We start from the raw sequence: 6276 nt of genomic DNA, 5'->3' as shown, positions 1-6276 counted from the left end.
AGGCCCATATCCATGGCAGGGCACTGCCCCTCCACCAGGGGCTCATAACCAGAGCTGCAAGCTGGAGTCACCTAGGAAGCTTTTCAAATATACCAATTTCCAGGCCCACCCTAAAGCAAAGATCTGCTGATGGGACTAGCATCAGGATTTTTTAAAAGCTATCAGGGAAGAGACCTTTTTGCTTGTCTGTCTGTATCACCTGGTATAGGCAACTTAGGAGCAAAGAACGAGCCTCATTCATTATATTCCCAGGGCCCAGCGCAATGCCAGCCACATCACAAGGGCTCAATGTATTGAAAAGGAAGGAAGAGAAGGGAAGGAAGGAAGGAAAGAAGGAAGGAAGGGAGGGAGGGAGGAAGGAAAGAGAGGGAGGAACTAATGAGCAAATCAAATGTCTCCCAGGAAGCCACCCCAAGCCCCAAGATCTGTGTTCCTTCCTTCCTTGACTCCACCCTCTTGGTCCCAGTAAATGCGGTTGGTCCAGGGCTGCTCTGTCTGCCCAGGCCCTGCCTATGGAGGGAGGCAGAGAAGAATGAAGGGCTTGGTGCTGGGACCTTGGGGGTCTGGGCCACAAGGAACCCTTCAAGCTAAATGACCCAGGAGAGGAGAATGAGACTGGAGAGCTGGGCACAGGCCGTGGCATGGAAGCCAGGGGCCAGGGCTGAGGAGGCACTTGCCAAGGAGCACAAGCTCCTCACACCCACCGTAGGGGAGGATGCTTCCTGTCACTGAGAAAAGCATTCTGCTTATTTTTTTTAATGACTGGCTGTGGCCCGCATAATTGATTTTAGGACGGTGTCCACCCCTGGCCCCCCAGCCCCATGCAGGGCGCCCCTCCCGCCGGCCTCTCCAGCCCCACCCAGGAGCCTCTAGTCAGTTCCATGGCCTTGAACTTAGCCCTTCTCTGCTTGCCTGCCGACACCTGGGCCCAAGACCCCTCTACCCTCGGCAGTCCCCACACGCCCCCACTCTGCAGCCAGAGGGCCTAAGACCTGACCACCCACCATCACGTGGGTCGCAGCCATGGGGCCCTGCGCCCTCCCCTCCCACCTGCATCAGCAGCTGCCACCCTCCAAGCCAGGGCTTTTCCTGGCTTTCTTGGTGGCTCCTTCTCCCCCTCAGGCTCACCCACGGCTCCCTTTCTCCGAGAACCCTTGCCGCCCCCTGGTCCACAGACCCCCACAACGCCCGTCCCTGTCCGCACCCCGGTGATGTCCTTCCCTGCATTGCACATGCTTCTGAAGTGACCTGCACAGCCGTCTCTTTGAGGAATGTCTTAGCCCTGCTAGAAAGAAAGCTGCTGGAGCCGCACTGTTTCTGACTGCTGCCTTCTGGACGCTGGCTGAGTACTGTCTGGTTAGGGGCGATGAGGGCGAAGCTCCCTTCCCAACCCTGTTCTGAGGGTTGAAAAGCATTCATTTCTTTCCACCTTGCCTCCCTCCAACCTGGAAATCTGGGAACTTCAGGGGTGTGCCCCCTTCCCTCAGCCTCTAGCCCGGGGGAGCATGGAGCCAGGCACCCTCCTCCAGGTTGGGGGGCCTCACCTGCTGCGCAGAAGGAGAGCAGCAGCGCCCGGGGCAGCATGGCTGGGCACTGGCTGGGCGATCGCTGGGTGCTGGCTCGGCACGGGACAAGACCCCGGAGCTGGCGGGGACTGTAGAAGAGGCTGCATCTGACCTTCTGGCCTTTTATTCCTTGCTGTTTACTCTCTTCCTCTTTGCTACACAAACTGCTGGATTTTACTAAACAAATACTTATCCAGTGTCTGTTGCTGCCAGCAGGGTGTGAGGTGCTGGAGATGCAGCCTGGAGGATGCGGAAGAGATCCCTGTGTGGGGGTTCAGAAAACAGTGTCCCAAAATGAAGGCCCCAGAAGCACAAGTTTTTCTCTTACCTTCTCCTGCCTTCCTGTCTCTCAGCCCCACTCTCCCCAAGGCCAGCCATAGGAACTAGAACCCCTTTTCGCCAAAGCCAGCCATAAAACCTAAAAATATTACTCTAACTTGCCCTTGCCTGGCTGTGTAGAAACTGGCTGTAAAGAAATGATCTGAAGGGATCATCGTTTGACTGTAGGTCATGAGACCCCCCATTCCAGAGAGGGCCCTGCTCCACGCCCAGAAGGAAGGACTTCATGCTCAGAGGGGCCAAGAAGAATCCAGACCCACAGGCCTGGCTGGGTTTCCCCACTCAGTCTATTCACATTAGATCAGAACCTTTTGTCCAATCATATTTCTGCACAGCTGCCCACACTTTGTTGAACCTAAGCATAAAAATGAACAATTTCTCCCTCTATCATTGGGTCTTCATTCTGAAGGCTCCCGGGGACACATGTTTAATAAATTTGTATGACTTTCCTCCAATTAATCTGCCTTTTGCAAGTTGATTTTTCAGAGCATCTTCAGAGGTCCTCCTGCAACTTAGGAGTAAGGCAACATGGATCTGGTAATTAATAAGCAGATCGGGGAGGGAAGGAACCCATCCTTGGGGCTGGCTGCTGGGGGAGAAAGAGAGTAGGGTAGCAGAGGGCAGGGTGAGGCTAGACCCCTTGGGTCCTCAGGGTCAGAGGAGCAAGGGGCAGAAAGGAAGGATGGGGAAGAAGGGGGTGAGGAGGGAGAAGGAGCTGGAAATTGTGGACCAGGCAGGCTTTGCTAGACTCACCCCCTACCCCTCCTCACAGCAACCACATGACATGAGGGAGAGGGCTGTCATTTTCACTGGCTCACAGGGGAGAAACTGTGGCTCAGAGAAGTGAAACAGCATGCTCAGGACTACACTGCAGGCAGAGGTGAGACAGTATTCAAGCTTAGGTTGAATACTAAAAGCTTTTCAGTGAATACACTGAAAAGCATGAGGTTGGGAGGTGATGGCCCCGACAAGTTCTGCTTCCGCACGGTCAGAGACCCCCAGGCCCAGTCTAGGCTCTGGCTTCAAAATTAAGCACAGGACTGGGCTGGGCACAGTGGCATGCACCTATAGCCCCAGGACTTTGAGAAACCGAGGTAGGAGGGTTGTTTGTGCCCAGGAATTTGAGACCAGCCTAGGCAACATAGTGAGACTCCATCTCCACAAAAATTAAAAATTAACCAGGCTTGGTGGTGCATGTCTGTAGTCCCAGCTACTCAGTAGGCTGAGACAGGAGGATTGCTTGAGCATGGGAGGTTAAGGCTGCAGTGAGTTGTGATTGTACCACTGTACTCCAGCCTGGGAGACAGGGCGAGACCCTGTCTCTAAAATAAATAAATAAATAAATAAACAAGTAAAACAAAAATAAAGTGCAGGACTGGAGGCCTAGGCACTTTCTCTGGGGAACCAAAAACAGCTTGCTTGTGTTCTCTCTCTCTCTCCATAACATCAAACATGCTGTTTAGGCCCAGAGCCCTCTCTGTTGGCCTAAGGGCGAAGACTTTCAGGAACACAGTCTGGAAGGCTCTCTTTTTTCCTACCCCCCACCCCTTCTCACCCTTCCCTGATGGAAGGGCAATCGGCCCCTCTGAATGGGCAAAAGAGAAAGAGGGGGAAATTTGTTAATGCAGCCACAAAAATGTCCTGCCACAGTATTCTCTCGTGCAGCAATGGCCTCGGATAACTTCCTCCCAGAAGCAGGTCCTGCTTGTGTCAGGGCCTCCCAGGACCAGTCTCTGGGGACAGAAGAGAACCTGACAATCCTGACCTGGAAGATGCTGCCCTGCCAGCCACCTTTTCATTTGGCCACTCCCCCAGGCGTCTCCCTCAAGTCTCTCCTGGAAGGGCCCTGCAGCCTCACCCCAGCTCAGGCCCAGCACTCCCTGAGGGCAGCACTTGGAACTCCAGGCTGAAATTCCACGTGCCTTCCTGACTGTGAGCTCCTTGAGAGCAGGGACTGTGCCAAAGTCACAAAGCACTCGCCTTTCACAAGCCCAACAAAACCTTTCAATAAATGGCAAGCATTATGGTTATCATTAGTAGCTGTGATGGTTAATATCGAGTGTCGACTTGATTGGATTGAAGGATACAAAGTATTGATCCTGGGTGTGTCTGTGAGGGTGTTGCCAGAGGAGATTAACATTTGAGTCAGCTGAACTGGGAAAGGCAGACACACCCTCAATCTGGGTAGGCAGAATCTAATCAGCTGCCAGCGCGGCCAGAATAAAAGCAGGCAGAAGAACACGGAAAAACTAGACTGGCTTGGCCTCAACATAGATCGCTCTCCCGTGCTCGATGCTTCCTCCCCTTGAACATCGGACTCCGAGTTCTTCAGCTTTGGGATTTGGACTGGCCTCCTTTTTCCTCAGCTTGCAGATGGCCTATTGTTGGACTTCACCTTGTGATCGTGTGAGTCAATACTCCGTAATAAACTCCCCTTTATGCTGGGCGTGGTGGCTCACGCCTGTAATCCCAGCACTTTGGGAGGCCGAGATGGGCAGATCACAGGGTCAGGAGATCGAGACCATCCTGGCTAACACAGTGAAACCCCGTCTCTACTAAAAATACAAAAAATTAGCCGGGTGTGGTGGCAGGCGCCTGTAGTTCCAGCTACTCAGGAGGCTGAGGCAGGAGAATGGCGTGAACCTGGGAGGCGGAGCTTGCAGTGAGCCGAGATCGCGCCTCTGCACTCCAGCCTGGGGGTCAGAGCGAGACTCCGTCTCGAAAATAAATAAATAAAATAAACTCCCCTTTATATATACATCTATCCTGTTAGTTCTGTCCCTCTAGAGAACCCTGACTAATACAGTAGCATTTGCTATTATTATTCTCTTTAGATTGCAGCTTCTACGCAGTGCTCTGCCTGGTACATAGAGACCTTAAATACATGAATGAAGGAGATGGCTTGAACAAGACACAGAGGGCCGATGGTGAGGGCGGGGGAGGACAGCCTTGGCGCCCAGTGTGTGAGTTACATTGGTGGCTGTGCCAGGAAATCTAGGCAAGGGTCAAAGGAACCAAGAGTGAGGGAGGAGCAGGCTTCCTAAGCGGCCCAGGAACAAACACTTGGTTTGCATGAGCTACAGGAAGCCAAATGGTTCAGGGAAACTCCCAGCCACTCTTTTCCTATCCCCAAACATGGGAAGGCCATTTTTACCCAGGCTTAAAGAACCCTTCTTTATAGACAGACAACTTTCACTTTCCTACAATCCACACCTTTTCTCCCAGAACCACCAGATCTGCATTCCCAACGTGGGAGCTGCGTTTCCCACAGTGCTTTTGCTAAAGTTGTGTGCCGTGGCCGCAGTACCCCTGCCAACCATCGGAGCAGGCACAGTGGAAACAGCCCTGCGGCCAGCTTGAGAGATTTTCTCTGAGCCTTGATTCTTCATCTACAAGATGAGAGTCAACATAGCTATTTGACAATGGCATTATGGTATCATGAGGATTCCTTGTCATGAATATGATGCACTTTACAAATTCCAGTGTGCAGGAAACACTTTCTTTTCTAGAGTGGGTGTCTCATTTTCTACTCCTACCCCAATGTATGATAATCCCAGTTATTCTGCTACCTTCATAACAAGTAAAGCAACTTAGCTTTCACTCTGAGCGCTCGCCCTGCCAAGCAAGGAAGAAATTAGAGCCCCTCTTTTTTCAGGGCTGTTCCCCCAACACACACTCTCTTGCACACATACTCACAGGCTGTAGAGAAAGAACAAGAGACTGGGTCTTGCCTTGGGCCTGTCTGCACTGCTCACCACTGAGACACCCGTTTCCAGTCCTTAGGGTGACTTGAGGTCAGCCAGCTCTGCCATGGATGAGCCACCCCAGTGACGGAGGATGTTCTGAGAATCTGGGACCCCCACATGGCTGCTCCTCTCTGAGGTCCTACTCCCGCCTAGGGCTCTGGGGAAAAAACACAAATTACTACCTAACAAGCTTATCCTGCCTCGTGTCTATAAAGCACTCAACCTCATCCCAGACCCATAGAAGAGGCTCGACTAGCCTTCCTTCCATTTCTTCAGAGAAAGGAAGGTTTTCTCCTCTCCCTGTGGGAGGCGCTGTGAACTGGAGACCAGGGCTGTGCTCTGAGGGCAGTACGGGGACAGCACCTGTGTCCTCGGAAGGCTCCATCAGCTGCGTTGGTTGAGATCATCCTCAAGGACCGCAGGACCTCAAGCTCGGCTGCACTTTGTTCATTTTGTGGACACTGCAGAGCCACAGGCCATGTCCCATTGGATGGAGGGGCAGCTCTTAGGAACACCTGCCCACCCTGAAAGGTAGGGTGTCTGCGGTGAGGAGCTTGTTCCCTTTATTCCTGCTCCCTGCTCTGAACTGTTTATTCGGCTTGTAACCTAAATCTGTTTCCACATCC

The sequence above is a fragment of the Pan troglodytes genome, chromosome 1 (assembly GCF_028858775.2).
Source record: "Pan troglodytes isolate AG18354 chromosome 1, NHGRI_mPanTro3-v2.0_pri, whole genome shotgun sequence".
Taxonomy (NCBI): Eukaryota; Metazoa; Chordata; class Mammalia; order Primates; family Hominidae; genus Pan; species Pan troglodytes.
Note: the sequence above shows the minus strand (reverse complement) of the source record.